This window comes from Salarias fasciatus, chromosome 14 (assembly GCF_902148845.1).
Source record: "Salarias fasciatus chromosome 14, fSalaFa1.1, whole genome shotgun sequence".
NCBI classification, from domain to species: Eukaryota; Metazoa; Chordata; class Actinopteri; order Blenniiformes; family Blenniidae; genus Salarias; species Salarias fasciatus.
The window spans coordinates 6568927-6590412 of NC_043758.1; the positions used below are offsets into that span (position 1 = coordinate 6568927).

Consider the following 21486-nt stretch of genomic DNA (forward strand, 5'->3'; position numbering starts at 1 on the left):
TACTGACCTTCATTTCTGTAACAGCAAATGTGTTTTTAGAACAACACAACTCCATCCATAAAGCTTTGCCCAACCACTGGATTACAAAAGAGGAACACAGGAATATGCTTTTCTTTTTTCCTTTTTTTTTTAATTTTTTTTTTTAATGTATTTTAAAAAGGGAGACACATTGATATTTGTATTGGCCATTTAATAACCAGTGGTGAAATAGTTTTTCATCACTGAACATGAACCATATAGTGGTATTTGGAGGAATCAGACTTGCAAATGCAACGTTGATATAGACCATCCATCCATCCATCCATCCATCCATCCATCCATCCATCCAAACTTCTCAGATCTTTGTCCAGTGGAGTTCTTTGAGTATCGTTGTCATCAATCTCCACATAACTGGAAGGAGTACTGGGTTTGTCTGAAAACTGACCACCCACAGCGTAAAGAACTGATGAAAATAAAAAATTGATTATTTGCGCATATGCCTTTGATTAAACGGTGACACAAGATTTATATGTGGCACAGCTGGAGCTGTGATCCTCCTCTGTAGACTAAGTGCATCTATATTTGTAGTAGTGCCAGATAGCTTCAGGGTAACATCATGTGTGTGTATGTGTGTGTGTGTACATAAGCACATATGTGCTCTTAAGCACATGTGTTAGTGTTCTTAAGTGCACTGGCTACATGTGTGTGAGCATGGCCAATAACACAGCATCAGAGGTGGAGATCAAATGTTACACTGGGCCCAGATCCCTGTGTGCAACGGTGAGCATGCACGCACACACAAATGCACACTCTTGGTAACACACTTTCACTTTCTGTGCAAGGTTGAATGTCTGCCAGAACACGCTGTTAGAGGTCATCACAGGGACATTTCACAGTCCTGTTTTTGCACTTCCCTTTATCTACTTGACAATCTTCAGTTTATTATTAGTGTATGTTTCACAAATGCTCCACATATTTTTTTTCCCCCATAAATGGTATTCTTGCACTGTATTTTCTGTCATACTCCACAAGCTATATATTTTTTTAATCACCAACATTTTTACCACAGTGTTACTAGAAAAAAGTCATTACATTTTACAAATTACTAATTTAAAAATATAACATAACCATAGCCACAAAAACAATCTTATGAATGTGAAATCCAAAATAAATAAGTAAATATACCCTCATGAAAATGTTTCAACAGCAGGACTCAATTTACAGGACTGCTGCCGCACTTTCTTTCCCTGGGCATCAATATTATGTATACACTCTAAACTAATAAATGCTGGATACTCAATTTAAATATATACAAGTCATTTATACATTCAATGCCAATTAAAACTATCAATTTAGCCTAAAAAAGATTAAGTTCTCTCAGATCTGCTGTGCTGAAATGTTTACAGTGGGAGGAGATGAGCACAATCGTCATACTTTAGAGCAGTTACACTTTTTTATTGGAAAGTATTCCCGTTAAGTTTATAAATATCCTAATTTTTGGAAATGGGTGTCTTCTAATGTGACTATGTTACCCCCCTACAAAAAAGAAGGAAAAAAAAACATTTTAGTCTTTATTCTGTGTAGATTACTCACCTCAACCACGAACTGGAAAACATCAGACAAGTCTTGATATCAGGATTAACTCTCCTAACTGACTGGATATCTTGTTTCTTGACTTTTTGTGCTCAACTTCAGTTGCGTCTGTGTGTGTTTGTGTGATTTCTCTGGAGAGTGTTTAGGTGTGCTCCCACGAAAAAAAACAAAAAAAAAACAAACATATTGCTAATTGATGACACTCAGCTGCCCATACTCATGAAAGTCAGCCTCTCTGTGTCTGACAGACTAAGGACTTCTCTCGGGTGTGCTCTGCCTTTTCTCCTCAGGAGCCCGTTGGGATCCAGCCCTATGTTGGATAAAGTGTTATTTCAGAAGGATGGATATACTTTAAAGCCAGTGCCGCTGCTCAGTCAAAGCTAAACTGCAGGATTCGTTGATGGTTTTTGCTCATTAGGATCATCTTTGGGGATCACAGGACTCACATTAACAATGATGCCACCAAGTACAAGACCACGCCTCTTTGTTTGTCAAATGGTTTAGTGAAAGAGACATCAGTTTATTTAAAGTTAAACTATACCTACAGTAACTCATTATTGGCTGCATTCAGACCACAGTGTGCAGTGTGTGTACCATCACTGTCATTCCTCTGCAGGTCACAGCATATTAGTTCATCTTCACCCTTCTCTTGATGTAATTACTCCAGACTAGTTGCGCCTCTGCGTTCGCTCACTTAAATTGTTCACATGTTGGAACCTTGATGAGACGCATAAAGAGAGAATACAGACTAAAAACTGTACCTGAATGTCTGCGAGGCTGGCTGTTTATGCTGTGTCGCTTGGATTGGAAATCAGAGCAGATGGCTTTATAATGAGGAAACAGAATGATTCTGATAATGATGACCAGATAATTATACAGCATCTGAAGGAGAGAGGAAGGCATGGAGAAAGTGAAAGTGGAGGAATAAATAGACTAAAATTGATGAGAGAGCCAGAAGTACATGTACACAAAGAAGGGTTCAGAAATAATGGATTCAGTCTATTAGGAGAAATGACAAGGAGAGAAGAACAAAGCATATAGCAGCACTTTGACTCATTTAAAAAAGAATAGGATTTTTTTTTTTTTATGTAGGTATCCAGACTGTGTATTCAAAGCCTGTGACGGTCTGATGTTGGATCCCTTAAGATGAACTGAATGGTTTGTTTTGTTTGCCACTCAGGAGACCGTCATTAATGCAATATGGGCAGATGCTTTTTTTCTGATCTTTGACCAATGCACATCTATACATCCAGTTAATGATCTCCTGGACCCAGATAGCAAATCATATGATGCAGAAATATGAGCCAGATTTACTCTTTGATGTACACAACAATGGCAGACACATTTGGAGAGACAGAGACAAAGCAGTTACATTTGAACTGAGAGGAAGAAGAGAACCAAACTGGAAGGAACAACGGTGTCGGTAATTTACTTGTGTACAGTGCAAACACATTGAGTTTTGAACATGTTCCCTAACTTATGCAGAATAGTTTCAAAAATGTTGAAGATGTCATCAAACCCTCTCAACAGCTTTGTTTTTGTTGAATTTGAAAATGTATGAGGGGAGTCACTGGCGAGTCCGTCTGGTATTTATCCAGGTTGAGAACCTCAACCAGTAGCTCTATTTTCCTTGATGTTTGATGGCAAAACGATTGCCAGACGGGACAGAGACCCTGCATTTATCTGGTCAGGAGTGTCAGATGATGCTCATGGTTCCAGTGCTAGACAATAAGACACCAGCAGTTCATCATTTTAGCTTGCAGGTTATCTAAAGCAAGTTTGTTGTGAGAAAGTTAGGATGACCTTGGACCCTTAGAGCTGAGCTTATGTCTTTTTTTTTTTTCTTGCACTTACTAAAATTGGTCTTGACAAAACAGTCTCCTTGAATCAATTAATCCTTCAATTATACTCTGAATAAAAGTTACTTTAACCTTTTGCTGAAAACCTGCACAGTAGTTCTGCTTCTTCATTGCATGGACTCCCTTTGGCAGTGGGATGGATATTTGTATGAAATTCCTGCAAAGAAAGACAAATCAGAATGTTTTTTTTGTCCTGGAAGTTGAGAAATGAACGAACAGAAATGCCAGGCTGATAATTGCTTTGGATGAAGCACGTCCAGGAGCACTGATATCAGCAGCAGTGGGTAAGAACAGCAGAACCACAGAAACACCGTCTGAATAACTCAGTGATGACTGATCCCTCACAGCAGGACGACAACACTAATGTGGATTAACACTACAAGTCCAACAGAGCTAATTTCATTCCTAACCATGTTTGCACCCCCACATATTCTGAATTCTGTGTACTTTGCACTGATGCTGCTTCAAACCTGACAGTCTATCCAATAAATCCTGATCCCCTGTGCATAATTTATACATTTGGCTGTTTTCATTACATGAAATCAACCTTAGAAACTCAGATTTAGTTTGTTTTGAGAGAGAGAGAGAGAGAGAGAGAGAGAGAGAGAGAGAGAGAGAGAGAGAGAGAGAGAGAGAGAGAGAGAGAGAGAATAAGTAAATTTTGGCAACATTGGGAGAGGAAAGATGTGTGTTTTTGAGGAAAAAAACAAATGTATGTACTGATATACTGTATACTGAAAGGAGGAGAGTTCCCTGCCTTTTAAAAAACAAACAACAACAAAAAAAAACAAAAACAAATCTGGCAGCTCTGTGTGTGTTCTTGGAAGTACTCAGTTGTGAGGACCAGAATGAGTTTTTAACAGAATGAGGACATTTTTGTCCTCTCTTATTAACAGATCTCTTAAGACTTGATGTTGGAGTCAGGGTTAGAATTAGGTTTAGACTGTGGGTTAGGCTTTTATTTTTGATGGTTATGGTTAGAGTAAGGGACTAGGAAATGCATTACGTCAATTAGTGTCCTCACAACTGTATAAGAACAAACTTGTGTGTGTGTTTGCAGTTGCTGTTCTGTTTTTTTCTTTTTTTTTTAATCATTTAAGCCTCTGAGGTTACTCTTTTCACATTGCTCTTTGTTTTGTTTTTTCTACGGTATATCTTACTTTTATGTTCAAAGCTAAAATATCAGAACCATCCCTCTCATGCACGTGCGCACGTACACACACACACACACACACACACACACACACACACACACACACCTCATGGATGCCTTTTTTTTGTTTGTTTTTTTTTTGGCTTTACACTTAAACACACACTCACTGTTTGCCTCTCTGATTTGCATTCATGCACACGCATGCGTGTGCACACTGAGCTCACTGACAGGTCATTTTAACACCATCTAACGTAGCTGGAACAGAGAGCAGATGCTAAATATAGAGGCATACTGAGCAGAATATCAATGGCTTTCAAGATCACACAATACAGACGAGCCGCGCGACGGTTCAGCGGTGGTTCAAATGAGGCAATAAGGCAAAGACTTTCAAAGAAGAGTTCAGAGCCTTACAGGTGAATTATGGGACGCTTTAAACAAGCTAAACTTGAGGATTGATGTAACCCTTTTTTAGAATTAGGTTTGAAATAAAAAATATATAAGTTACATCCACCACGTTTTAATGGATAAATATAGCAGGTTGCTGCTCATGACCTTTTTGTAAGCTTCGTGGCTTTTCTGCCTGTGAGTACTGACAATGTCTGTTTTACCCAATTAGTATTCCAACTCGTGCTTTGAATGATGGGCTTGGCTCTTGGGAAGCATCAACATTTAACATTGCCTGCACACATTGGAGGGGAAATCTTTCAGCTTTTAAAATGCAAAGTTTGCCGGTAATTAGCCATTCTCTTGGGACATTGTAGCAACTTGAGAAAGGAGGAAGACATCGCATCAGGTTGAAGTTATTCTCGACACAATAAAGCACAAGTCAGATGACCTTGTGGCCTTTTTTTATTCTGTTCTCACTGTTTTTCCTGTGGATTTTTAATGATATTGTTTCATCATGTGTTGTTGACTCTGTACAGGCCAGCTTTGTCTATTCCTGCACCCATGCTGCGCAGCAATGCTGCGCTAAATAAACAGTTCAATCTAAAAACACTGTTTGAATTCAGAATTGTCCTGTATATGATCATGCAGAGAAGCAAATTTCTCACATTTTCCAAGTAATGAAACACCGGAACTAACAGTGAATAAAAATCCTCAAAATGCACTTTATTTAATCCAAATAACTATACTTTCAATATCCTTAAGCAGTGAATATCATTAGAGACGGATGAATAGCAACTGCAATAAACGTGCGAGGAAGATATATATACACAGAAAAAAAATAGATAACGAGAAGATTTTTGCTATTTAGTGGGCACAAAACTGCCACTCCATTAATAAAAAAAGAGGATAAAAAGTGACCAATTTAGTAGATGAGTACTTTCATATTACGAATTACTCCTCAGTTTACCAACGGCAGACATAATAGCAAGTTCATTTTCTGCCCACCAGAAATTTTTGGAAATGATTTTAAGAAGGAAAAGAAAAAGCCGCGCTGCAAAAGGTGACCTCGGCGACGCTGGTAGCGCGTCTCAGGGGGCTGAGCGGCAGCGGGGTATCACACCACAGTGTAGATTACTGTTTCGCCGTCAACTACAGAGCAAAGTGCGTGTTTGTGTGTAGGTGGAGGAGGCAGAATGCCTTTTCTGTTGATAATTAGCGCTTTAAATGTCAAAACTCCACCTGCGCTGTGTCTGTACGTCTGATGGAGCGGACCACAGGGCTGTCGTGTGCGTGTTGCATCTGATTCACTCTGCCGGTGCTGCTGTCACTGAAATGACTTTCCAGCATCTGTGAGGGGGAAAAAAAAAAAGTATTACCTTTACTTCTGCCTTTAGTAGCTTTTGATTATCTGCGTGCGTTCACCTGTACGCAGAGTGCCGCGCTGAGTGCGATCAGCCGCCCCGCTGTTGTGTCACATAGCCGTTTCATGTCTTAGCGAGGAGACGCCTTTAGGCCTCTGATGTGAGTAATGATTTTTCTAATAACCTGCAGCTTGTTAGCTCAGCTGGCTCAGAAACTGCCTGCCAAAGTGTCTACATCCCGTTTGATGTGTGTCTCTTTGTGTACTCTCCACTCGAACTCAAAAGTACAGCCTGTCAGTTTCAATTTGATCATACTTTGATCAATATTGGATGGATTGTTAAAAAAAGTGACATAATTTTTGCATCATTGTCAGAGTTAAAAATGTGCTTTACTTTTGGAACGTTTTGAGGTGCCAGAAGTATTTTCAGTCCATGCTCTGAAAATTTCAAACTATGTTCGACTTCTAGGTTTTTGCCTGTCAGGAACATAACTGAGGTCCTGATTTCCTGATATCTTATTTTAGAGAACATGAGGTAAAGATTCCTTTTGTGATCATTAAAAAAAATACTTTTTAAAAAACTACACCAGCATGAAAAGCATTCCTGCTTCATTTAAACTAACATACTTTAGTTTAACTTTTTTATCGATTAGGGGCTTACATCATTGACTCAGTCCCTTATCAGCAGAGATGTGGAAAGTTTTACTCATGTTTGAAAAAGATGGGCATCAGTATTTGAATTGGGCCACATTTGCCTGCCGTGTGAACGTAGTCTAAATCAATCCAAGTTGGGATTGTGTGTGTGTGTGTGTGTGTGTCATGGTCAGTCTCTTTGGGTTTGCTCTGCCTTCCCTCATCGTCAGATGGAGTCAGCTCCAGCAGTCCACGACCCTGAGCGGGATTAATCAGCAGCCTATAGACGAGGGACAAACGTTTAGTTGATGCCTCACACACAAAAAAAAAAAAAATATCCCCTGTTCAACCCTGACCTTGGAGGCGTCCCTTTGCGGTGATTGCATGTTAATCCTGTAGACGTGGGCTTTTTCAGCGTACTCCTGTTTCACTGTAACAACATGAATATTCATTTAATTACTGTATCCAGACTCACTTCAGCTGTGTGTTAATCTACGTTCAGCAGCTCTGAATGTGTGTGTGTAAGCATGTGTGCTCTTTGGTCATGGCTTTGCGATGGACCAGCTCCCTTTGTCTGGTTTCCGCCCTGACGTCAGCCGGGATCAGATGCAACCCCATGCCAGTGAGATAAAATGAGTATCGCTGGTTGGAAAATAGCAGAGTGGCGTCCTGGTGCTCGGTACGAGTGTCACAAATCACAGCCTTTCCTTTACTGCGCCTTTGCCTGTTTCAGACTTACAGACTTGTGCTGCCGTCTTGCACCCACACAAGTCACAAATGTACTTCCGCCCATATTAGTTGTGAAATGAAGTTCACTCAGGCACACTGGTGGCACATTGAGGGGGGGAAAGAAGTGAAGAAGCGATTGAGCAAATCAAACTGGGGCTCAGGTCAACAGCACATTGTTCTCTAGATGCATACATGATATAGAGAAGTGGTGGACATCCACACTCTGGGATTTTTTTTTTTTTTTTTCTGAAGTTCTGTCAGAAGATGAAGTTTTGACTTGTTAAGCTGAGTTTGTTGCTGCAGCCAGAGTGGCTGCATGTCCTCCATCATGTGCTCCAGACTGTGATTGCTTTGATTCACGCTATACTGAAAACATAATTTTGAATAATTTGGGGATATATATAATCCCTTAAAACTCACATCCACGCTTTGCACGCACACAATCAGTTAAAAAAAAAAAAAAAAATGAAGTTCAGGCACACAGACCGTCGCTTCTCAGACGTCTGAAGGTGGACTCTGTGTTTTCATGTGAGGCTGTTTTAATTGTCTATGTTGTCATGGACAGATCTTGATATTTGATCTCGACGTTACATAACATGTTTTCCGACAGATTTTTCAGGATTTTCTCGGAAGTAATTTTTGTTGTTGTCCCCTGTGAGGCGCACTGCTGGTATGCTGTCCAGCTGGTTCGATGTAATGATCCAGGTTACAATCCCTCCATAAGTACTGCATGGATTGTCATGAAATTAGGGCATTCCTTGTCTATAGAGGATTAAGCCTGCTGACTTTGGTAATCCGTTTGTCTGTGAAGTTCCGGTTATGGATAAAAATATCTTTAAAACCTGCTTCATGGATTGCTATTTAATGTAGTGTACATCTAACATATTTTACCCTCCTAAATATTAATAATCGCTGAGTCGTGTCGGAAGACAGAGATTGTAGAAATAAGTCTAAATATAAGACGCCTCTAATCATTTTTTTCCCCTGTCTGCTTTGTCCTCCACAGGTCTTTGGATTCAACCCTTTCTACCGTCAATTGCCAAACACTGCAGTACATCTTCATGTCGGTTCTTCATAAAGCACAGCTCACCAGATAGAGGTAGGCATGGACACACACACACACACACACACACACACACACACACACACACACAGGGATTTGTGACAGTTGTTTTTTTTTTTTTTTTTTAATTATATCTGAAAGATGAATAAATTGCTATTTCCAATTAAATTTACTATAACCTTAATGATGCCCTTTGGGAAATTAAATACATATAGGATATTGAATTATGCTTTGATCGATGTTATTAAGATCTACTCACAGCATTATATGAAAACAGACTTCATGCTTTGTTTTTATATATGTATTTGATATCATGGTGATGAGTTGGTGGTTTGGTCCATGTTTGAGTGTGTGAATGGCACAATGCACTGATTCACAGACACCTTTGGGGGGTACCAGGTATCTCAGATCTCTTGAGGTTCTCAAAATCAGGTCTGAAAAATACACTCTTTAGAATCTAAAGCAGACAAATAGGAAAAACATAGCCTTTTTTTTAAAACTTGTGCTTTATGTTGGTGAGAGTAGATGTGTACAAAACTATTGGCAGATCAATGATCACAGAGGGGGTCTGCGCCTTTCTGAGAGGCCGTCTGTGGCTTGGGTTCCAGGAAACGGTATCAGGAGAAGCTATGAAAGGTTTGTTCGTCAAACAGATTGCATATCCATGCGCTCACCTGCATGGAGGGAGAAAGAGAGTTTTTGACCAAAACAGAAAAATGCCTGTGCTCTGCTCAATAATCACATAAGGTGGAGTTCAGTTATTAATACTACATGTGAATGCAAATGGGATCCTCTCTGTGCACGCTGTCTCCTTGTGGCTGTGTAATGAGAGCAGAGGTGCGGTCCAGAGCACTGCCAGTGCTACAGACGTATTCGGCCGGCTGGAAGAGCACACAGACCAAACAGGCTTGCAGACAGGCAGTTTAGATGAGCAGAGGCACCGCTATTGATACTGGATGGAAGGAGGGTAGATGGATGGACGGGAATAAAAGAAGGAGCTGTTACTTCACAACACTCGACAAAGCATCACTTGTCATATGCCTGCTTTTGTCTGGATTCATATTCTGTCTGAACCTTCTAACACATTCTCTTGGTGAAGTTTATGCTTAACTGCAGAAGTGAGATCTCGCTTTCAGCCACAGGCAAGATTAATCTGTTAAGCTTTCCTCTTTTCTTCACTAGGACCAGAGATTCAAAGAGACATGAAAGTACAGCTCACTAGACATTCAGTTTGATCCATCAGAATCAGATTTGTCAATTAGAATTCCAAAACAGTGTTTTCATTTGAAATGATCTGTACAAAAACAGAAGGATTTTCTGAGGGCTTCCTGTCTACACCAGGATTTTTCACCTGTCATCTGGAAAAGTGCAGTGGTGCAAAGTTAAAGGAAGACTTTTCTTAAAGTAATAAACAGGGAACGGGGAAGTAGCCAACCACTTAAACATTATCATCTGTGCGTTCTCTGATGCAGTTTGCTTCTTTCAAGATAACATACGGTAACCTTAATGTGGGTTTCCTGTGCTGTTATACACAGTGATCATCAGTTAATCAGCTGTAGACTTCACACTCCTGCAGGGAATTTACGACAGTGGAGGTGACCAATTTTCCCCAACAAGTTTGACCAACAGTATTGCTCTGTGCATGCCGTGCTTTTGCTCTGTCTTGTTTGCACCATTTCAGTCTCTTGCTCTCCAGCCTCTCGTCACTACAAGCTGTCAGATTGAGTAGAAATAGTTGTCAGTTATTTTCTCTGACCCACAAAACACACATCTACATGTTTGAGAACTTATTTCAAATGTAAGTATAACTTTTTTTCTATGAGGAAAAAGTGAGACAATTAACTTTTTATCATAATAAAGACTTCAAAGCCAACTCAAGATTGGTCCTTAGAGCTGTGAGATATCTTACAATGCATTTCAGTTTATATTTATGTTTCTTATCCTTCTTGTGCATAATCTTTACAGATTACACATTTGAAATCAATAAAGCACGCTGTCTGTGATGCCAGAGAAGATTCTACTTATCTATGATTAGTTATCTAAGAAACTGAAGAAGATTGATGTTAGAGAATTGGATATTTGATAAGTACAGATGAACAATCCGACAGTCATTTCTTTGAGTGATGCTGTGCATGTGGACAGTTGGATTGTTGTGTGAAACTTTTTTCACAAATGGTCTGAAGTTGCAGTGTAACAAGGACGTTTCACTGGAATGTGTTTCAGCGTTTGTTCCTGTTAATTAATCCCCGTAAGGAAAGCTGGCAGCATTTCAGAGGGGCCTGTGATTGATCGAGGGCACATTGATTGACAAGTCAAACATATCAGTCACAATTTTACAACATTGCTTTTCTCTTTTTCTTTATTAGGACTTTCCACTGCATTTACACAAAGTTGGGGCCAGTTGTTTCATATATACCCACCCTGTATGTATTCATATCTTGGAACCTGTCCAGGGTGTATCCTATTCATGTCTGTAGTCAGCTGGTTTTGGCCGCACTTCCCTGTAGATCTGAAAAAGATGTAAACAGCATTTTCGAACATTTTTAGTAATCGAGAATGATCTTTTTTTTTACCTTACATATGTGACATCATTTTTATCTGTTTTCAATTTTCATCCTCAAGCTTATTTATTACTTTCTTGGAAATCTTTAGAAATATCTGTTTGGTTGTTGGCAGTTGAAATCGGTAGCCCATCAGCTTGGTTAACTGTAAGTGGTTTTATACTGAGGAACACTGATCATGGCATTTGGACATTTATGAAAGCCAGCTTTAGTCAGCTTCTGCACATTTTGTGCCTTTTTCTGTTCACAAACCTGTAATTTTGCCTGTGAAAACATGCCAGATTCAATTTGTTTGGAGTACACAGCTGGTTCGACAGTGCTGTCAATTCATGTGACTCAAATGACTCTTATAAAACCATTGTTGGAGGCAGCAGCTACTCACACAGGGGAAATGATACGAATGCTTCACCAGCCCAGATCTGAATCGGTGAAGTCGGTCATGTTCTTACCTCTTGAAGACTACAATGGATTTGTAAGTTCCCACCAGGAGACACAGACACTAATGTAGTAATGATGCTTCTTTCAGATGCTTTCCTGCACCAGTGAATATAAATGTCATTGATTAAATATGTCTGGTAGTCTGGAAGAGCCGTGTGTCTCTTCACAGCTCCACATTCACACTCAGCAGCTCTCCTCTAATTTCATCTAATCTCATTTCTTATGTCTCATTGTGGAAAGCTTTAAGTTAATGCTCTGTGTGTGACAGCTTGAAATAAAATACAGCATTTTTATGAATAATACTAAAGTTTTGATTGCACATAAAAGCTTTGCATCATGATTAGAGTTTACTGTTTACAATGGTTCCATAAAAATGAAGGAAAAGACACGGCAACAAAATAACTTTGATTGTTGAATATGGACAATTTGCAGCGTTTTGTCTGGATGGTATTTTGCAAACCATTGTTTGGGTATAGAGGTGGTGCAGGGTTAATCTCTGAAACATTTTCTACTGTATATTTTTCTAGTTTGAGATTATCCATCACTCCCGCAGAAGTCGAACTGTGAGGTATTGTATGACGGTGGTAATTTTATCTTTGGTCAGGAAACTGTGACAACAGCCATCCGCAAATCCCTTCAACTTCAACAAAAGGCCTCTGTTGTGAAGGTACAACAAAAGCTGTTGCCCAAGTTGTTCATCTTTGATCTGGAATAGGTCAAAATCAAACAGTATATGTCCACCTTTACCTCCACAGTGTTTCCTGTCTTTGACTCTGTCAGCTGGGATTGGCTCCAGTCCCGTCTTCCCTCTTCTAGACTGTAGCCTGTCTCATATAAGATGATTTATAATGTTATGTTTTCTAAAGATATGATTTATTTAATGTTATTTAGTATGACACAGGCCACGCCTTTTACCAATGTTTCTTTTCTGCTTGATTCAGAAATCATACAGCAACATGCTGCAGATCCGATATCACATTAACCTGAGCTGAACGTGCAGATTTAAGAGAGGTCGTCAAAAACTCCTGTGGTTCACAGAGTGAATAACACACGACAGTTTGGAGAAGTTTCATGAAGTGTTGACCCATCAGATCATTTTACCAACTTTGCCATTAAACTCATTCCAATTATTCTCAGATTTGTTCAGTGCTGGGTGGGGTGGCGCGGGGGTGGGGTGGGGTGGGGCGGGGGGGTGGGGGCTGAGGACAGACAAGATTGTTCCAGGATGACAAGAACATTATGATCAAGTTGTAAAGCGGCAAGTCCAATTAAAAATGGAATCTTTGGAAAAGGTGGGACATAATTGGATAATGGTGAAGAAAAGTCAAACAGTGAATCACTGACGGAATCCTCCCAGCGTGATTAGCACTGATGGCCTATTGGTGTTTTCCGTTGAAGCTAAAGTGAGCTTATTCAGTCAGTGTGAGAGCTCCTTATTTGCTGTTCTCAACTGCAATGTTGTCAGGATGCTGGAGGATTTCATTATTGTGCATTTAATTACCACAAAGCCAACTGCATCCTTTTGATTACAGCTGAAAACCGTAAAGACGTGTTTTTAATAAGGTGGAGGCAAGAGAGAAATCCCACTGGTGTAATGTCACTAAAATGAAGCCAAACTAGAAATACAGCACACTGTCATATCAAAAATATAGAGGAACTCTCTTTCTGCTCTCACTGCATTGGCCACAAAGGACAGCACAACACTAAAAATAGCTCACTCCAGGTAGAATGTGCTGAAGCAGAGGCACTTGCTGGTGCCATGTATAAGGCTCAGCGAGGAGGAGATGAAACAACAGGGTGTCAATAGTGAGTTCGGGCTGTTACTACCTCAGCCAAAGCTAAATATTCAGCATTAGCCCCCCCGAAGCAGGATCCCTGCATACCAGCAGAAACGTCAAGGAGCTCCCGGGGCATTGCAGGTTCAGATCTGTGGATGTTGAATAATGGACCAACAGAGTTAATTCTTGTATTGAAAGAGAAAAAAAAAATCAATAAGTCATGAAAATGTACTTGCAGATGTCTCAAGAAATCTGGAACTCCTCTCAGTTTAGTTTCTGTCAGTTTGAAAACGTGAGAAATGAGCCTCCAGCATGCCAGTCTGGTTTCATCCAGGTCGGTTCCAGCAGATCATTTTATGAGCTTCAGTTTGCTTCATTTCTGATGAGGAAATAACTGCTTTACGTGCTCAAGAATTTCTCAACTGCCTCATATTTGTGACATGTGCATCTGCCGCCTGACAGTCGCTGTATCATTCCAAGTGAATTGATATTAATTCATATATTTTCTAAAATGTTTCTGTCACCAACTCGGTGTGAGTTGTTACAGCCCAGTGAGCTCAGAACACAACCACAAAAACTCTCTCAAATGTTCTACAAGCAATTTCTGACATTTTCCTTCATGGGAGTCATGTTTATTGTCATATAACGGAACAAAACTGAACTTAACTAGAACTTAATTCAACCAGATTCAAAGCTGATGTTTTACAACGTCTACTTTGGTCCTAACTATTCTGCATTAAATATTATGCAGCATCACAACACAGCCCACCTCACACAGGGTATCCAGATATGCGTTGGGTGACTTGGTGAGGCCAGTGTTGTGTTTTGTTCCTATGCTCATTGACAGGTACCAGGATAAATAATGCCAGCAAATATCATGACAAAGGTAAATAACCTAATAGATTTCCCACCAGGAGACCTTAGATAAATAATGTGAATATTCCATTGAAGTTGAGAACCATGACAGCCATGTAATTCCCTAAGCTGCCTCTGAAAGCCATAATATTCATATTTCTTCATAGCAATAAAGCCATATTACCATATGAAGGCCATAGGATAATATTATTATCAGGCAGCCTTGTGAGTGTGTGTCTCTCCGGTAGCACGGATCAGTTCAAAGCACAGCCCAAAGCATGGGTGCATATGTGTGTGAGAGAAAGATAGTATGTGTGTTTGTACTTGTGTGAGTGTGTGTGTGTGTGTGTGTGTGTGTTTGTATCTGTAACTGAGGGTGTGTGTGATCAGTCCCTTGAAGCGACAGCTGCACACCGAGTTCCTGAATGAAGAGAACTTCTCTGTGATGACTACCAAGTAGCACACACTCATCGCTCTCAAACCCTTTTCTCTTCCTTCCGTCTCTTCATTCTCGTAGCTTGTGTTCAGTCTTTGACTTTGCTTCCCACTCATCTAAGATTATTTGCCCAACTTCCATATTTTTTGTTGTACTCTTTCATGCAACTAGTTTCTTTTTTATGCTGGCTTTAAAATTACCCCATAATCAGCATAAATGCCAAATCAGTCCTGTTTGCTCCTGCTCTCTGTTATTTGAGATGCTTTTTTCAGACGCTACCTTTCCACTCCAATGTCTCTGCTTTTAATCACAAAGGTTTGGTGAAAGAGAAAATGGTATCAGGGACCTCAAGTTAATTCAACTGTAAATATGTGTATATTGAGTAGTTCAGATTAATGTTTGTAGTTGCAGCCTCGTCAGTTACATGACTTACGTTTTTGCTGAGACGCTGCTGCCAGAGTGGAAAAAAGCAAGAGATAAACCTACATAATTCTCACTAACTCTCAAAGTTTTCATGTCAGAAATCCACTTATGCATGATTCAAAGACAAAATAATCACAGCTTATGTTGAAAACAAAGTGGATTATACAAGTGGATTAAGTTCTTTGCTCATTTTGTTGGCTTTTCTATTAGCCTTTATGCTAACATCTCGCAGTCGGCTCTCCCAAGGTCAACGTCGCTGAGGTTTGAGCGTCATCAAACACTTCCCATAATCTTTACAGCACTTTGGATTCCTTGGTGACTCTAAGTGCAGCGGCGCTGTTGTTGTTGCTGTTTGTCTTCCCCGTTTCAATATTTGATGGCATTTTTAGTATGTGTGTCGTCACATTGTCAGTGGAGAAGGAGTATAAAGTACCAAGAAAAACGCCAAACAAAATGCTTCATCATGACAAATGAAGATTCACATTTTGAACACATGCCACAACTTTAGGATTACCGGAGGACAAATATGGAGGCATAAAAACCTTTTAAGGCTCAGCTGAGTTAGAAGAATTATGTGGTTGAAGGGCCTCACCTTGACTTTAACAGAACTGTTTTCTGCCTTTACACAAAAAAAAAAAAATGAAGAAGAAACAACCTCAGCTGTAGCAGAGCTGTATTACTTCTACTGCCACTGCAGTCATTATTAATTATTGTTAATTTGAAAAAGCTTTTTAAGGGAAGGTGTGTTTTCAAAAAGAGCAATGAAGGAAGACAGGGTCTTTCCAGACTGTTGGAGAGAAGGCGCTGAGGCCACAGGTCTTGTGTATTATTGCTGGAGACCTTGGTCTGTGTTCTGGGTCAACAATGGAAAACATTCAGTGATGAATAAGGGGAAACGTGGTGTTCTTTCTTTAAAAGTAATAACCTGTACGATAATGTACTGAGAGCCAGGGAGAAGCCAGAATCAGTGATTTGCTGACTGCAGCATCTTGAATTAGTATCAGTTTAATTATAATAAACTGGAATATAAGATGTTTCACTAAGATAAATGGCTGATAATGAATGCAGGCATGATAGTTTCTATGGTTTATACTCTGCCAGTATGCCAGGCTGTTTTGGAACATGATGTTACGTTTAGCAGTGTCTAGAGCAATTAAAATAGCTCCAGATTCACCTGTATTGTGTCCAAGAAAGTTATCTAAATACTGTATCACTGAGGCGCGCACACATCGAGGTTAGGTGATTGTGGTGTGTAAGATCAATGGAAAATAGAGCTGGTTGTCATCAGCATAAAAGTGGACAGTAATATTATCTCTGCATATCATCTGTCCAAGTGTCCAAGTGGATCTTTTATAAATATATATATATATATATATATATATATATATATATATATATATATATATATATATATATATATATATATATATATATATATATATATATATATATATGTATATTTATTTATATAAGACAATGCTGAGTGCCTAGTTTGCAGATCTTAAGCATTCACCTAAACCTTCATCGTCCAAATAACCAACACTCCCTGTGCATCCACAGAGCATCTCCTATTCCAACTTGATTTTCATTTTTCTTAAACTATGAAAAACTGTGCTTGAAGATCTGCACTGCAGATAAAAATAAATGTAGTTTCAAACATTCAATAAATAATCCTGGCAAGTCATATCAGTTCTTTTCGAAATGAGTGTGCTATATTGAATGCTTTTTTTTTTAATGAATGAAACTTTTAAAATTATGGAATCTCTGTGCTTTTGGTTAATTTAAGTCACTTTGTGGAGATTTGTTAGTATATTTTTTATTGTTAATAATGAGCCTGAAGTTTACTTTTACCACTATCTCTCTTGCTTGTTTGTATTTTATAATGTCCTGTGGCACTCCTCACTTCAACTTTACTGTTGTCTGGCACTAACTGTTGATTGACCAACTGTCGACTGCCAGTCATCATTGCAGCAGAGCCTGTGGTGGATGATAGTCGTGTCTCTCTCCTCATAAAATCAGCTGGTTTGACTCGATGTGAGTGTGTTTCCTTCCAGCTCGGGGCCTCGTGAACTGCTTGTGCAGGGGACACTGTGGCGCATATAACTGTGCTGCATTCACCCATAAAGTAAAGCCCCCAGAGCGGCATGGGACCCTGCGCTGAGCATTTTCTGCTTTTTGGGAGTGGCGGCCATGATACCAACATAGTTTACCAAGCTGAATTACAACACATCATACAGAGAGCAAGAGAAAGGTCAAACAACTAGAACTCGACATGGCAATCGTTCCGTATTAGAGTGTAGCAAAAATAGAATTATTGATGTCTGGAGCTGACGGTTATTTCATACAACGCTGGTCACAATGAGACTGAGGTGTTTTGTTGTATTGGCGAAGCTGTCAAAGGGTAAAATGAAATGAAGTCATGGGAGCTTTGTAGCAAAGATGGCACCAATGTGTGGAAGAAAGGAAAAAATATTGAAAAGGAAAAAAAAAATCTTTATTTAATATAGTACACTGAGAAAGGGAGTCCCATAAACCAGAGTAGTGTGTGTGTGTGTGTGTGTGTGGTGTGTTTGTGTGCATGCGTGCGGTTAGGATTACAGTAAACCAGAGGCTATGGTTAGTATTACAAGACAGTACAGCGTGACAAGCATTGATGCACTGTCCTACCAGCCGCAATCACCTCATTATCTACTGTACTGACAGAGGAGAGGACAGAGCAACAGAAAGGAGAGACAGAGAGGAACGGGAGGCAGAATCAGAGGACGACAATGATGCTAAAAGGAGAAAAAAGATTAATAGATTGAAAGGGAAAAAACCGAATTGGTGACAGCGTGTGAAACAGCAAGGGAGAAAAATGAAAGGAGAAAGGGGAGGGGCGGGGCGCGGAACAAAAGGGCCGTTGGCAAACGCTTGCTTCCCTTCTGTGCTCAGATCTCTTAAAGACTGCATTCGTGCACATTTGTGTGGCGCAGACCCCAGCGGCATGGCAGACTCCCACTGCAGGTCAGGGAGGAGCTTCGCTACTCTGACCCAGTGATTGTGTGGATGAATATATTTATTAATGTAACTTTGTGTGTATTTGTGGAATAGCCATTGATTGTAAGGGATTGGACAGAGACCCTCTGTTAGCAACATGCTCACACTGACTTCTATATAACTTTAGCAGCATTTTGCCTGTTTTAAACCTCTGATCACTACAGTCGTGATGATTAGTGAAACAGTTGTATTACAGTGAAAGGCAGAAATGGCAGGTTGTATGTGAAGTGCTCTTCTTATAAAAACTGTGCTCTGAGCAAAGCAATCGGTTTATTTTACTGTGGTATATTAATCATAATTAACGCAGCAGCAGCATAATGTCAATTCCCTGATCTTGCAGCAGCAGTCATGGTTGTCTTAAATTAGCAAGCAAGTTAATGCCAATCCCAACTTTTACAAGGTTATTTGGAGAGTTCCTCTCATAATAAAATTTGATGATATGTGCTTCCTCAATCCCTTAATGTTTCTGCCTGACGGCATAACACATTAGCCTTTATTCAAATTTAACTGAAAAAGACTGCCAACAAAGCGTGCATTCAGCTGTGAAATTATAAACTTTTCCAAGACACTTTTACTTCGCGTAGTAAATTATTTATTTATTTAGTTTTTTTGAATGGGGGGCTTTAATTGAGATTGTTGGCTTTCAAAAGGTGGGTCGGGCCTTCTTTGGGAGCCACCGGAGGACTTGATCAGGGTCACAGCTGCATCTGTATTTAGAGGTTTAGTGAGTTTTATTTTCCTAACATTTTCAATTCCAAAAAAAAAAAATAAATAAATAATAAAGAAAACATGATGATAGAAAGGGGAAGTCTAAACTCCTTTTTTTTAGAAGCCCTGTTTTTAATGGAGCATGCCTCTGAAATGTCTTCTGGTCATAACAAACCCATTAGGAAGTTTGGCATTTAACCCATTTTGAAAGTTGGCGTTGAACAATGCATGTGCAGCGTGACAGTTGGGAGTGTAATGTGGCTCAAGCTCTGCGGGGGGAGGGGGGGGGGGGGCTCATCTTCCCACACACATCCCCACTTTAGCTCCTTCGTCATGTTCTAAATGAGGCTCATTAGCTGTGCCATTTCCCCACCAACATCTACGTTCATGTTACTTCAGCAATCCTCCCGATATTTCCTTTTTCTCTTCCATTTTGGAGTTTGAGAAAGGCAGACGATTCAGTTTAATGGATTAGCGGTCTCTGCCATAGCTTGTATAGAAGGTGTAAATTTAATACATTTTGACTTCAGGAATCTATTTCCACCATTTAAAACCACAACAAAGCTCAGTCAGAACTGTATCGAATCCAACATTTAAAAACACGGCCGCGCTTCCAGGTTGAATAATGGCTGTGACCTCTTTACACCAACCTCAACCCGGGTTGACTCATGACTCACTGCGCTGGCCTACATAGCCCATATGTACATGTGTAGATAATGAAACACGACAGCCAGTTCGGAAATGTAAAGCAGGGGAGTTGAGAATCGAATCACACCTTTTTACACGCGTTTCTATTAGAATTAGTGTCTGAGGTTACAGTTCAGGCACTGGAGACCTCGAGGTTATCCACAGGTTTGAATCTCATAGCTGATGTGTCACCGCTGTGGGTCCCTGAGCAAGACCCTTCGCACCCCCACCACCTCCATGGAGTGCCATAATGTGGCTGCACCTCTGCATCTTAGAAACAGAATGGATCAATGCGGGAAAAGAAAAAGGCATTTCCCCAAGAGGATTAATAAAGTCCGATTAGTTTAGTTTAGTTTAGCTGCTTCTCTGACAATGAGAAGGACTGCGTCACACTTTCCCACTGATTTTTGGAGGGTGAGCTGCACAGTTCATGGGCTATAATAATAATGATCCCCACACAGAGAGCTTTTAATCTCTCATTCTCCTCCATGGGAAGGTCAGGGTCAGTCAGAGAATAGCACCGCCGCAGCCAATGGGGGATTCAGCTTCTCACTTCGGTAGGAGAGATCCTTGCTTTCACCGGTGTTGTGCCCTTATCCTCCTGCTGGAGGCTGATCTACGTGTTTGACATGTGGACGTGGAACAGACTGTCAATCGACGAGATCAAGTGGAACTTATCAAAGATTTATTCTGGTGGGGTTTTCACAGACGCGCAGGGAAGTTTAGCTCAGTCGACCCATGTGTGGAACGTTGGACACTGACGCTTTCACAGCATACACAGACAGATGGTGTATCATTTTGAAGTAAAACTGTGTATTATTCTATTAAAACACACGTTTAGAACTCAGTATATGCTTAATGTGATAAAAACTAAGTCAGATCAATAAATGAGTTTGAACCCGAGATTTGGGATGAGACGCCTCTTACCTGAATAGATAATGCCACGCATAGACACGTTGCAACAGCTGCAGTCTAAAGACTTACCAGATATCTCAAATTGAAAAACATCTAATCAGTACAGGAAGCTTTTCATGGCTTATAGTTCTTGGTAATCCTTCATTTAACAAGAAATTGCTACGTTGGGTGAGACATGAAGCATTAAAGTTGGGGGGAGATGTGATTGGGTCTCATCCGCCTACACTTTAAAATCCCCTGCTCCATCCGAATTAGCTGATTTACGGCATAGAGAAGTTGTTCAAAAAGATACCTGGGCTGCAACAACGTATGCGTCTTCCTTATGCAACGAGAGCCTCTTTTTTTTTTTTTTTTTTTGGTGGGTGGGGTTCCTGGCTCCTTGCTCTTTACTTTAAAGTAATCTACATTCACACACTCCACACATCCTAAGCAGTCAGCACAGGCAGGGGAATGTTTGCCCGTGGATCTGAAAAGTGTCAGGCTATAAGAACAGTTGGAGTGTGTCTTCATTAGTTGTATATTGAGTAGTCGGGATCAAGCACACTTACCGAAGCCAGAGGGTGGGATTTATGGGATGTCGGGATGAAGAATCAGCCAGCGTCTTCATGAGGCTGATTGGAGTGATGCTGAGAACCAAGAAAAGAAAGCCTGGCTGGGAAACATGTGTTAAAGCATGACACGTGCGAAAAACAGCAGAACAAATGGAAGGAACATAGTTTCCAGCACCGTTTGTATTAGCTTGGTGTATTTTCAGATATTTTCCATCACAGAAAAGTCATTTGTTACCAAACAACAATTGCAAAATGATGATGATCATATATTTATTGATGTTAGCAGGACAGGAAATGCAATTTCCTTGGGCTGGCTCATTGGAAGCACATTAGTTACTCAGT

General features: G+C 40.1%; 1 protein-coding gene across 1 annotated transcript in view; it reads left to right on the forward strand.

The window, feature by feature from the left end:
* The window catches only part of LOC115400178 (leucine-rich repeat and fibronectin type III domain-containing protein 1-like protein), a 166225-nt gene that overhangs the window by 71324 nt on the left and 73415 nt on the right, over positions 1-21486 (forward strand). Inside the window, exon 2 of the mRNA XM_030107886.1 lies at positions 8700-8792. The gene's annotated coding sequence lies outside the window, so the exon portion shown is untranslated. The remainder of the gene's footprint in view (positions 1-8699; positions 8793-21486) is intronic.